Here is a 14598-nt window from a genome sequence, read left to right on the forward strand (position 1 = left end):
TGGGTCTTCCTGCTAGCGAAGCGAGCACACTAACCACTACACCACAGGTCCTTGGTTGAAGACTGAACCTGATGCTCCTTTGAAACACCCCAACTGAAACCAACATTCCCATCAAACTTTCAAAATCCCGATACAAACCTTCATGATTCTGTCCAGCACCTTACACACCAGAGGGAGAGGGTCATGCTAGTGAACCACCTTACACACCAGAGGGAGAGGGTCATGCTAGTGAACTACCTTACACACCAGAGGGAGAGGGTCATGCTAGTGAACCACCTTACACACCAGAGGGAGAGGATCATGCTAGTGAACCACCTTACACACCAGAGGGAGAGGGTCATGCTAGTGAACCACCTTACACACCAGAGGGAGAGGATCATGCTAGTGAACCACCTTACACACCAGAGGGAGAGGGTCATGCTAGTGAACCACCTTACACACCAGAGGGAGAGGGTTATGCTAGTGAACCCTCAGTAACCCAGCACAATCTTCAGTACCTCAGAGATTCTCCTCCAACATCACAACGCAACATATCATCATCCCAGCCACCTACAACCTTCTCTAATTCCACATAAATGATTCTACAATCTTGACCACCATTCAGCACTTCAAGCTTCCAAGTTAAATCACACAAAATATCAACGTTCATCTCTCAATATCTCATTCCTCAACATGATAGAAATGTTCTGTATTTGAACGATAACTAAAGACACCCTTCCTGTCCCCAGTAATCCATACATTTTCCCAGTAAACGTTCCAGTCTTCCTTACCGAAACGTTTGAGCGTCGACCTTGAACACCACTAAACCCTCAGCAGACCCACCTCAGCCTCAGTACCACGTAAGATATTCAAGATCTCAATAACTCATCAGCATTTCTGACCAACTTTAATGATAAACACAACTTAGTTACGTACATAACACATCTTAGTTACGTACATAACACAACTTAGTTACGTACATCACATACCAAGCGAAGACCCATCACCAGAACTAAGTAATGGTGACATTGTGTACAGATGGGACAGCCACTATCACAGGTCAACCTTGAATATCCTCAGTCAACCTTGAATATCCTCAGTCAACCTTGAATATCCTCAGTCAACCTTGAATATCCTCAGTCAACCTTGAATATCTTGAAGACACATTCAGTAGCCAGACAGAAGACTCTCACCACGGGAAACACATCGTCCATGTCCTCTATACAACTGAGATGTTTCCCATGGTCACCTGCCCGGCTCACTCTAGCGTCTCCCTCTGGACCAACAAGCAAGCGAGCCGGCCACATGATGATGACAGAGCCGTCAACATGTGTCCTCACACCCTGAGTGTCATCTGACAACTTAGTAAACCATCCTGTGTCCACACCGCATGTGGACGTCCCTCAGGAGACGACCACAGGGGAGCGTTGAGTGCACCTCACTGGCCCACACTCCCCTGAGGTAACGTCACATAACAGCCTCCATTGTACGTACAACGAACCAGTTCGGTGTGGTCAGCACAAGTACTGCAAGTGTCAGGTTAACCTGCCCGGCCGGAAATGCTATACAGCGGGGGAGTCGAACTCTCTTGTCAAGATGTAGCGAACGACGCGAGCCAGCCCAGCCGACTGGTGCCACGGGTGGGGGTCGGGGGAGCGACACAAGACTTAAAAGTCAAAGTTGAGTTGAGGAAAATGAAGAAAGGAGGGCAGGGAGGAGGAAGAAAGAAAGAAAGAGAGAGAGAGGAGGAGGAGGAGGAGGAAGACAGAGGCCAACGTCCGGTTGTGTTGGTGAAAGCGTTCATCTGTTCCTCCTCAGACTGGATACTGACAACGTAGCCGCCTACCTGTCGATTTCACCCACGAAGGGGGCAAGGAACTCCCTCCCCAGTCGCTACGTGTGGTTTACAACTGTTTTGCTTTCATCATCCAGTGGTTCATCCAAGGGAGGAATGAGGTCGCTGAACTCGCCCCCCCCCACACACACCTTCCATGTGTGTGTGTGTGTGTGTGTGTGTGTGTGTGTGTGTGTGTGTGTGTGTACTCTCTCATGCTATCTAAGTAACGCTGGGGACACCGTCTACGCCAACAGCATCAGCTGCACATCTCAGCAGCGTACCTACGCTCGTGCTCAACCTGAAACGTGACCGAAGTCGCCAAATTCACATGATACATAAACCTTCCAGTACGTTCAGCAACACAACCTTCCTGTACGTTCAGCAACACAACCTTCCTGTACGTTCAGCAACACAACCTTCCTGTACGTTCAGCAACACAACCTTCCTGTACGTTCAGCAACACAACCTTCCTGTACGTTCAGCAACACAACCTTCCTGTACGTTCAGCAACACAAACTTCCTGTACGTTCAGCAACACAACCTTCCTGTACGTTCAGCAACACAAACTTCCTGTACGTTCAGCAACACAACCTTCCTGTACGTTCAGCAACACAACCTTCCTGTACGTTCGGCAACACAACCTTCCAGTACGTTCAGCAACACTACCTTCCTGTACGTTCAGCAACACAACCTTCCAGTACGTTCAGCAACACAACCTTCCAGTACGTTCAGCAACACAACCTTCTTGTACGTTCAGCAACACAATCCTCCAGTACTCCAGCAACACAACCTTCCTGGATGTCCAGCAACACAACCTTCCTGTACGTTCAGCAACACAACCTTCCTGTACGTCCAGCAACACAACCTTCCAGTACGTTCAATAACACAACCTTCCTGTGCGTTCAGCAACAAAACCTTCCTGTACGTTCAGCAACACAACCTTCTTGTACGTTCAGCAACACAACCTTCCTGTACGTTCAGCAACACAACCTTCCAGTACGTTCAGCAACATAACCTTCATGTACGTTCAGCAACACAACCTTCTAGTACGTTCAGCAACACAACCTTCCAGTGCGTTCAGCAACACAACCTTCTTGTACGTTCAGCAAGACAAACCTCCAGTACTCCAGCAACACAACTTTCCTGGATGTCCAGCAACACAACCTTCCTGTACGTTCAGCAACACAACTTTCCTGTACGTCCAGCAACACAACCTTCCTGTACGTTCAGCAACACAACCTTCTAGTACGTTCAGCAACACAACCTTCATGTACGTTCAGCAACACAACCTTCATGTACGTTCAGCACCACAACCTTCCTGTACGTTCAGCAACACAACCTTCCTGTACGTTCAGCAACACAACCTTCCTGTACGTCCAGCAACACAACCTTCCTGTACGTTCAGCAGCACAACCTTCCAGTACGTTCAGCAACACAACCTTCCAGTACGCTCAGCAACACAACCTTCCAGTACGTTCAGCAACACAACCTTCCTGTACGTTCAGCAACACAACCTTCTTGTACGTTCAGCAACACAACCTTCCTGTACGTTCAGCAACACAACCTTCCTGTTCGTTCAGCAGCACAACTTTCCAGTACGTTCAGCAACACAACCTTCCAGTACGTTCAGCAACACAACCTTCCAGTACGTTCAGCAACACAACCTTCCAGTACGTTCAGCAACACAACCTTCCAGTACGTTCAGCAACACAACCTTCTTGTACATTCAGCAACACAACCTTCCTGTACGTCCAGCAACACAACCTTCCTGTACGTTCAACAACACAACCTTCTTGTATGTTCAGCAACACAACCTTCCTGTACGTTCAGCAACACAACCTTCCAGTACGTCCAGCAACACAACCTTCCAGTACGTTCAACAACTCAACCTTCTTGTACGTTCAGCAACACAACCTTCCAGTACGTTCAGCAACACAACCTTCCAGTACGTCCAGCAACACAACCTTCCAGTACGTTCAACAACTCAACCTTCTTGTACGTTCAGCAACACAACCTTCTTGTACGTTCAGCAACACAACCTTCCAGTACGTCCAGCAACACAACCTTCCGGTACGTTCAACAGCACAACCTTCTTGTACATTCAGCAACACAACCTTCCTGTACGTCCAGCAGCACAACCTTCCTGTACGTTCAACAACACAACCTTCTTGTACGTTCAGCAACACAACCTCCCTGTACGTTCAGCAACACAACCTTCCAGTACGTCCAGCAACACAACCTTCCTGTACGTTCAACAACACAACCTTCTTGTACGTTCAGCAACACAACCTTCCTGTACGTTCAGCAACACAACCTTCTTGTACGTTCAGGAACACAACCTTCCTGTACATACAACATAATCTGAACGTATTATACGAACGTTTCTGTACTTGTACAAATATATATTCTAAAGGTGATTCCTTATTACTAACACGGCTACATCAACCATGTACAAATGAATTCGATGTACATGTACATATGTACAACTCGGTGTACATGCAGTTATATACATGTACTATTCACAACTTTGTAATTTTGTTTACCTGTACATATTCAAACGTGTGAACCCACATTGTATAAACTTACCTCACTGTCGCAAACAATTGTTTATTGTTAGACGCACATTTGCTGGCGTACACTGACCTGGCCTCACATCTGTACAGTTGTACCGGTCACGTACGGGTATGACGTGTACTGACCTGGTGTGTGAGTCTGACCTGCAGTCTGACACCAACTGTCTGGTATGATGAACTATGACACCCTTCCAGTGCACAACATGACACCCTCCCAGAGTACCACATGACACCCTCCCAGTGTACCACATGACACCCTCCCAGTGTACCACATGACACCCTCCCAGTGTATCACATGACAACCTCCAAGTGCACAAAATGACACCCTTCCAGTGTACCACATGACACCCTCCCTGTGTACAACATGACACCCTCCCAGTGTACAACATGGCACCCTCCCAGTGCACATGACACCCTCCCAGTGCACAACATGACACCCCCCAGTGCACAACATGACACCCTCCCAGTGTACAACATGACACTCTCCCAGTGCACAACATGACACCCTCCCAGTGCACAACATGACACCCTCCCAGTACACATGACACCCTCCCAGTGTACCACATGACACCCTCCCAGTGTACAACATGACACCCTCCCAGTATACAACATGACACACTCCCAGTGTACAACATGACACACTCCCAGTGTACAACATGACACCCTCCCAGTGTACAACATGACACCCTCCCAGTGTACAACATGACACCCTCCCAGTGTACAACATGACACACTCCCAGTGTACAACATGACACACTCCCTGTGTACAACATGACACCCTCCCAGTGTACAACATGGAACCATCCCAGTGTACAACATGACACCCTCCTAGTGTACAACATGACACACTCCCTGTGTAGAACCTGACACCCTCCCAGTGCACAACATGAGACTCTCCCCAGTGTACATCATAACACACTCCCCAGTGTACATCATAACACACTCCCCAGTGTACATCATAACACACTCCCCAGTGTACATCATAACACACTCCCTAGTGTACAGTAAGGGTGGAGGGGGCGGGGTGGGGGGAACATGAGACCACCTCCCCCACAACAGCGTCAGGGAACATGAGGCAGTCATGAGAACCTGTGTGTGTGCGTGTGTGTGTGTGTGTATGTGTGTGTGTGTGTGTGTGTGTGTGTGTGTGTGTGTGTGTTGTGTGTGTGTGTGTATGTGTGTGTGTGTGTGTGTGTGTGTGTGTATGTGTGTGTGTGTGTGTGTGTGGTGGGCGGCCGCCTGAACCACCAAGGTGAAGGCCTTGCCCACGTGGCTACTGGCCAGCCACTATTGAGGCCACCCAGCCAGAGAAAGTACCTCCCCGCAACCCCTCCCTCCCCTCCCGGTGGGGGGGGGGGGTAATACTGGTGGTGGTCGTCCTGACTACCGGTCGTGGTGGTTAGCCCGGTAGTTAGTTGTGGTAGGGGCAGGCAGGCAGGGGGGGGGGGTAATCATGCTGATGGTTCCGGTGTGGCAGATGATGACTGTGGTGATTGTGGTAGGGGCAGGCAGCTCAGATGGTGACCGTGTTCATGATAACGAAAGTGCTGATGGTGATGGTGCTGGTGCTGGTGGTGGTGATGGTGGTGATGGTGATTGTGGTGGTGATTGTGGTGGTGGTGGTGGTGATTGTGGTGGTGGTGGTGATGATGTTGGTGGTGATTGTGATGGTGGTGGTGGTGATGGTGGTGATTCTGGTGATGGTGGTGGTGGTGATTGTGGTGGTGGTGGTGGTGATTGTGGTGGTGGTGGTGGTGATTGTGGTGGTGGTGGTGGTGGTGGACACACCACTGTGGTCATTTCCATGTTTGCAGTTCTGACGTCATTTGTGGCTTTTAGGAGTCCATCAGTAACTGACGTACAGTGACGTGTCCACTGGCCACAGTCATACAGCAGCAGCTAGTGCGCTGGCCACAGTCATGCAGCAGCAGCTAGTGCGCTGGCCATCAGTAACTGACGTACAGTGACGTGTCCACTGGCCACAGTCATACAGCAGCAGCTAGTGCGCTGGCCACAGTCATGCAGCAGCAGCTAGTGCGCTGGCCACAGTCATGCAGCAGCAGCTAGTGCGCTAGCCACAGTCATGCAGCAGCAGCTAGTGCGCTGGTCACAGTCATGCAGCAGCAGCTAGTGCGCTGGCCACAGTCATGCAGCAGCAGCTAGTGCGCTGGCCACAGTCATGCAGCAGCAGTTAGTGCGCTGGCCACAGTCATGCAGCAGCAGCTAGTGCGCTGGTCACAGTCATGCAGCAGCAGCTAGTGCGCTGGCCACAGTCATGCAGCAGCAGCTAGTGCGCTGGTCACAGTCATGCAGCAGCAGCTAGTGCGCTGGTCACAGTCATGCAGCAGCAGCTAGTGCGCTGGTCACAGTCATGCAGCAGCTAGTGCGCTGGTCACAGTCATGCAGCAGCTAGTGCGCTGGTCACAGTCATGCAGCAGCTAGTGCGCTGGCCACAGTCATGCAGCAGCAGCTAGTGCGCTGGTCACAGTCATGCAGCAGCTAGTGCGCTGGCCACAGTCATGCAGCAGCAGCTAGTGCGCTGGTCACAGTCATGCAGCAGCAGTAGTGCGCTGGTCACAGTCATGCAGCAGCAGCTAGTGCGCTGGTCACAGTCATGCAGCAGCAGCTAGTGCGCTGGCCACAGTCATGCAGCAGCTAGTGCGCTGGTCACAGTCATGCAGCAGCAGCTAGTGCGCTGGTCACAGTCATGCAGCAGCAGTTAGTGCGCTGGTCACAGTCATGCAGCAGCAGCTAGTGCGCTGGTCACAGTCATGCAGCAGCAGCTAGTGCGCTGGTCAGTCCCGTTGTAACAACTGTCATACAGTCTCGCATTATGAGGGTGTTGGTGATTCGTGCTGTGAGGGTCATGCAGTAGCGAGTGCGTTCATCAGACTAATGCGGTAGAGTGTGTTGGTCACAGTCATGCAGTAGAGTGTGCTTGGCGCAGTCAGATGGCAACGAGTGTTGGTAACATGGTCATGCAGCAGTGACTTCACTGATCACAATCATGCAGAAGCGAGTGCGTTGCTCACAATCATGCAATAGCCAAAGCATTGGTCACAGTCACGAAGCAGCGAGTGCGTTGGTCACAGTCACGAAGCAGCGAGTGCGTTGGTCACAGTCATGAAGCAGCGAGTGCGTTGCTCACAATCATGCAGCAGCGAAAGCAATGATCACAGTCACGAAGCAGCGAGTGCGTTGCTCACAATCATGCAGTAGCGAAAGCAATGATCACAGTCACGAACCAGCGAGTGCGTTGGTCACAGTCATACAGCAAGGAGTGTTCTGGGCATAGACACGCAGCAGTGGCTGTGTTGGCCACACTCATGAATCAAGCGAGTGTGTTGGCCATAGTCATGAAAGAGTAAGTGCGTCGGCAACAGTCATGCTGTAGCGAGTGTGTTGGCCATACTCATGAATCAGCGAGTGTGTTGGCCACACTCATGAATCAAGCGAGTGTGTTGGCCACACTCATGAATCAGCGAGTGTGTTGGCCACACTCATGAATCAGCGAGTGTGTTGGCCATAGTCATGAAAGAGTAAGTGCGTCGGCAACAGTCATGCTGTAGCGAGTGTGTTGGCCATACTCATTCAGCAGGGAGTGTGTTGGGTCACGGTCAAGCGGTAGTGAGTATGGCAGGGGTGTGGCTGGTAGTAGTGGGGGTGTGGCTGATAGTGGTGGGGTGGGGCTGGTCGTAGTGGCAAGGGTGCGGCTGGAAGTAGTGGTGGGGTGTGGTGGTAGTGGTGTTGGTGGGGATGTGGCTGGTGGTGGTGGTATGGCACGTAGTGGTGGTGGGGCAGTGGCTGGTAGTGGTGGTGGGGACGTGGCTGGTGGTGGTGGTGGGGGTATGGCACGTAGTGGTGGTGGGGGAGTGGCTGGTAGTGGTGGTGGGGACGTGGCTGGTGGTGGTGGTGGCGGGGGTGTGGCTAGTAGTGGTGGTGGGGACGTGGCTGGTGGTGGTGGTGGCGGGGGTGTGGCAGTTAGTAGTGGTGGGGGTGTGCCTAGTAGTGTTGGGGTGTGGCTAGTAGTGGTGGTGGGGACGTGGCTGGTGGTGGTGGTGGCGGGGGTGTGGCAGTTAGTAGTGGTGGGGGTGTGCCTAGTAGTGTTGGGGTGTGGCACGTAGTGGTGGTGGGGACGTGGCTGGTGGTGGTGTGGTGGTGGCGGGGGTGTGGCTAGTAGTGTAGGTGGGGACGTGGCTGGTGGTGGTGTCAAGGGTGTGGCTCGCAGTGGTGGTGGGGTGTCTGGTAGTGGTGGCAGGGGTGTGTCTCGTAGTGGTGGTGGGGATGTGGCTGGTGGTGGTGGTGGTGGCGGGGATGTGGCAGGCAGTAGTGGTGGGGTGTGTCTCGTAGTGGTGGTGGGGATGTGGCTGGTGGTGGTGGTGGTGGTGGCGGGGATGTGGCAGGTAGTAGTGGCAGGGTATGGGGCAGGTAGTGGTGGTAGGGGTGTGACTGGTAGTAATAGTAGTGGGGGTGTGGCTGGTAGTAGTAGTAGTAGTAGTAGTAGTAGTAAGGGTGTATCTATATATTACTATTATCTACAACTTCAATACAACTGTCATTATGTATCACTTGGTTACAAATTTATTGTAGATGAAAAGTTTATATTGTTATGAATAAATAAAATTGTAGAAATAATGATGAAGTAATAAACTGACCCAGGATTGAACAATCACAATCAACCAATCAAGTGAGAGTTGTAATGGTCAAGTTGGACGGGGGGGGGGGGGGGGGGGTAGTTGTGGTGGCAGAAGTTGGGTAGTGAAGGTGGTGGTGTGGTGATGGGTGGGTGGGTGGAGGTGGTTGGTCGTGGTGGTGGAGGTGTGGTTGGACTGGTAGTGACGGTGGTTGGTCGTGGTGGTGGAGGTGTGGTTGGACTGGTAGTGACGGTGGTTGGTCGTGGTGGTGGAGGTGTGGTTGGACTGGTAGTGACGGTGGTTGGTCGTGGTGGTGGACTGGTAGTGAAGGTGGTAGGTAGGTGTAGTGTGAGTGTGGTTGGTGGTGGTAAAGACGTGAGTGATAGCAGTGGTACGTGTGGTGACCTTGTGGTGTATAACTTGGATGTGGTGGATGATGATGGTCATGATGTGGTTGATGATGATGGTCATGATGTGGTTGATGATGATGGTCTTGATGTGGTTGATGATGATGTCTGATGTGGTTGATGATGATGGTCATGATTGGTTGTGATGATGGTCATGATGTGGTTGATGATGATGGTCATGATGTGGTTGATGATGATGGTCATGATGTGGTTGATGATGATGGTCATGATGTGGTTGATGATGGTCATGATGTGGTTGATGATGATGGTCATGATGTGGTTGATGATGATGGTCATGATGTGGTTGATGATGATGGTCATGATGTGGTTGGTAATGATGGTCATGATGTGGTTGATGATGATGGTCATGATGTGGTTGATGATGATGGTCATGATGTGGTTGATGATGGTCATGATCTTGTTGATGATGATGGTCATGATGTGGTTGATGATGGTCATGATGTGGTAGATGATGATGGTCTTGATGTGGTTGATGATGGTCATGATGTGGTTGATGATGGTCATGATGTGGTTGATGATGGTCATGATGTGGTTGATGATGATGGTCATGATGTGGTTGATGATGATGGTCATGATGTGGTTGATGATGATGGTCATGATGTGGTTGATGATGATGGTCATGATGTGGTTGATGATGATGGTCATGATGTGGTTGATGATGATGGTCATGATGTGGTTGATGATGATGGTCATGATGTGGTTGATGATGATGGTCATGATGTGGTTGATGATGATGGTCATGATGTGGTTGATGATGATGGTCATGATGTGGTTGATGATGATGGTCATGATGTGGTTGATGATGATGGTCATGATGTGGTTGATGATGATGGTCATGATGTGGTTGATGATGATGGTCATGATGTGGTTGATGATGGTCATGATGTGGTTGATGATGATGGTCATGATGTGGTTGATGATGATGGTCATGATGTGGTTGATGATGATGGTCATGATGTGGTTGATGATGATGGTCATGATGTGGTTGATGATGATGGTCATGATGTGGTTGATGATGATGGTCATGATGTGGTTGATGATGATGGTCATGATGTGGTTGATGATGATGGTCATGATGTGGTTGATGATGATGGTCATGATGTGGTTGATGATGATGGTCATGATGTGGTTGATGATGATGGTCATGATGTGGTTGATGATGATGGTCATGATGTGGTTGATGATGATGGTCATGATGTGGTTGATGATGATGGTCATGATGTGGTTGATGATGATGGTCATGATGTGGTTGATGATGATGGTCATGATGTGGTTGGTGATGATGGTCATGATGTGGTTGATGATGATGGTCATGATGTGGTTGATGATGATGGTCATGATGTGGTTGATGATGATGGACATGATGTGGTTGATGATGATGGTCATGATGTGGTTGATGATGGTCATGATGTGGTTGATGATGGTCATGATGTGGTTGATGATGGTCATGATGTGGTTGATGATGATGGTCATGATGTGGTTGATGATGGTCATGATGTGGTTGATGATGATGGTCATGATGTGGTTGATGATGATGGTCATGATGTGGTTGGTGATGATGGTCATGATGTGGTTGGTAATGATGGTCATGATGTGGTTGATGATGATGGTCATGATGTGGTTGGTGATGATGGTCATGATGTGGTTGATGATGATGGTCATGATGTGGTTGATGATGATGGTCATGATGTGGTTGGTGATGATGGTCATGATGTGGTTGATGATGATGGTCATGATGTGGTTGATGATGATGGTCATGATGTGGTTGGTAATGATGGTCATGATGTGGTTGATGATGATGGTTATGATGTGGTTGATGATGATGGTTATGATGTGGTTGATGATGATGGTCATGATGTGGTTGGTAATGATGGTCATGATGTGGTTGGTAATGATGGTCATGATGTGGTTGGTAATGATGGTCATGATGTGGTTGATGATGATGGTTATGATGTGGTTGATGATGATGGTCATGCTATTGTTGGTGATGATGGTCATGATGTGGTTGATGATGATGGTTATGATGTGGTTGATGATGATGGTCATGATGTGGTTGGTAATGATGGTCGTGATGTGGTTGATGATGGTCATGATGTGGTTGGTGATGGTCATGATGTGGTTGATGATGATGGTCATGATGTGGTTGATGATGATGGTCATGATGTGGTTGACGATGATGGTCTTGATCTGGTTGATGATGATAGTCATGATGTGGTTGGTAATGATGGTTATGATGTGGTTGATGATGATGGTCATGATGTGGTTGATGATGATGGTTATGATGTGGTTGATGATGATGGTCTTGATGTGGTTGATGATGATGGTCATGATGTGGTTGATGATGATGGTCATGATGTGGTTGATGATGATGGTCATGATGTGGTTGATGATGATGGTCATGATGTGGTTGATGATGATGGTCATGATGTGGTTGGTAATGATGGTCATGATGTGGTTGATGATGATGGTCATGATGTGGTTGATGATGATGGTCATGATGTGGTTAGTAATAATGGTCATGATGTGGTTGATGATGATGGTCATGATGTGGTTGGTAATGATGGTCATGATGTGGTTGATGATGATGGTCATGATGTGGTTGGTAATGATGGTCATGATGTGGTTGATGATGATGGTCATGATGTGGTTAGTAATGATGGTCATGATGTGGTTGATGATGATGGTCATGATGTGGTTGATGATGATGGTCATGATGTGGTTGGTAATGATGGTAATGATGTGGTTGGTAATGATGGTCATGATGTGGTTGGTAATGATGGTCATGATGTGGTTGATGATGATGGTCATGATGTGGTTGATGATGATGGTCATGATGTGGTTGGTAATGATGGTCATGATGTGGTTAGTGATGATGTGATGAACATCGTCATAATTTGTACAGGAAACGTATAACAACTTCAAATGACAATTGGTACCACAATGAGAGGCTTGCGTTATCAGACCAGTATATACTATCTACGTTATCTGTACTGCAACATGAAAGATAACAAATGATGATATTCTCTTCCCGGAAAAAGATGCTGTCCCTGATTATAGATATGTTATCTACAGGTCATTATTGTAGTGGACTGAATGAACATGATCTACCTCATGTGACGCAACGATGCTTTGTGACATGATGAGCGGCACGTTAGGAGATGAGAGACTGGATATATGGTTACCACATAACTATATACTATGTATGGTTACCACATAACTATACACTATGTATGGTTACCACATAACTATACACTATGTATGGTTACCACATAACTATATACTATGTATGGTTACCACAAAACTATACATTATGTGGCTATATAGTTACCACATAACCATATACTATGTGGCTGTATGGTTACCACATAACTATATACTATGTAGCGTGAGGTTACGCTACACTGGCTCGTACAACAACCAGCCAGCCTTGATCATATGTATGTATATATGTATGTATGTATGTATGTATGTATATATGTTCCTATGAGTCCAAGGGGAAAATGAAACACGATAAGTTCTCAAGTGCACTTTCGTGTAATAATCACATCATCAGGGGAGACACGAAATATGTCAGTTGATATACATCGAAGAGACGAATGGCGTCCTAGCTTCGTCTCTTCGATGTATATCAACTGACATATTTCTCTCTTGTGTCTCCCCTGATGATGTGATTATTACACTAAAGTGCACTTGTGAACTTATCGTGTTTCATTTTCCCCGTGGACTCATAGGAAAATCTTGATCACGCGCAAAATTGTGATCCTTTCCAACATGTATATATGTATGTATATATGAATGTATGTATGTATGTATGTATGTATGTATGTATGTATGTATGTATGTATGTATGTATATATGTATGTATGTACGTATGTACGTGTGCATATATATGTATGTACGTGTGCATATATGTATGTATGAGCTACGAGGCGAGTCTTTGTCAGCGGTGGGCAGTACGCGTCCCGCTGGGCCAGTAAGACTTTATTGACCGTAACACCACAACGAGACATGTACCGTAACATCACTAGAGCTCTGTATTGCCCCGCCATCACCTGCTGATCAAACACACACCAGCAGGTCTTAATGTACTGCCCCGCCATCACCTGCTGATCAAACACACACCAGCAGGTCTTAATGTCACGTGTTTATGTTGTCCTCATCTAAGTTGTTCCCCTTCATCATCCAGGAAGTGATCCAGCGGCAAGGGTTCCAGGCTGGCTCATTCCAGACCCGACATCATTACCGCTGACCCACACTGGGTCTCCCTCACCACTTCTCATGTTGTAGGCAGAGGTCAGTGACCTCCTCCTCCTCCTCCTCCTCAGCAGGAGTGTCCAGTCATGACTGGAAAGCTGATCTGCATGACTGACCCTCAGTATACTACATCCCCAGCAGGAAAATTGTCAAATATCCAGCACTACACTGTGTCCAGGACCCATACTGTGTGTGTGTGTGTGTGTGTGTGTGTGTGTGTGTGTGTGTGTGTGTGTGTGTTTACACGTGTATTAAGGGGTGGGTGTTTTCAACTCGAAGGGTCCACCATACACACACACACACACGGGCACACGGGTTGACAATATCCGGGCTGCTCTCTAACAATGCTGACAAATGAGTCATAAAATACATAATAATGATAACAATAATAATAATAATAATAATAATAATAATAATAATAATAATAATAATAATAACAATAACAATAATAATAATAATCAACGTTTATTGATTAAAATGTTTGGAAAGGCTGAAAATACAGAGAAAATATAAACACTAAAGATACTTTGGGTATAAATATGAAGGGTGCGGTGGGGTGGGTTGGGGTGGGGTGGGGTGGGGTGGGGTGGGGTGGGGGAGGTTATTGCTATAGTCTTCCCCAGACTATCAAAGTTATGATGGATATTTAGTGGTTGGGACGGGGCTGTTCTTTTTGTGGTCTGTACCAACCAAAATGGATGGCCTCGATGTGTTTGTGGTGATGAACTCCAACTTGGGGACGCGGGATATCTGGTGGCAGGAGGTGACGGTGGCAGGGTTGGAGATGCGGTTTCTTCTCGATCGGTCGCATGAGGTGCAGGTGAGTGAGCAAGACGAGTGTGTGGAGCGGCGATACATATGTGGTTTGAGGAGGAGGAGGACGAAAGATGATC

The 14598-nt window shown here is 48.1% G+C and overlaps 2 protein-coding genes across 7 annotated transcripts in view; one reads left to right on the plus strand and one right to left on the minus strand.

Annotated features, from left to right (window-relative positions):
- The window catches only part of LOC139752192 (uncharacterized), a 277547-nt gene that overhangs the window by 212630 nt on the left and 50319 nt on the right, over positions 1-14598 (minus strand). The window lies entirely within an intron of this gene.
- Positions 1-14598, plus strand: part of LOC139752190 (uncharacterized) — a 102738-nt gene that overhangs the window by 60138 nt on the left and 28002 nt on the right. The window lies entirely within an intron of this gene.

This window comes from Panulirus ornatus, chromosome 12 (assembly GCF_036320965.1).
Source record: "Panulirus ornatus isolate Po-2019 chromosome 12, ASM3632096v1, whole genome shotgun sequence".
NCBI lineage: Eukaryota > Metazoa > Arthropoda > Malacostraca > Decapoda > Palinuridae > Panulirus > Panulirus ornatus.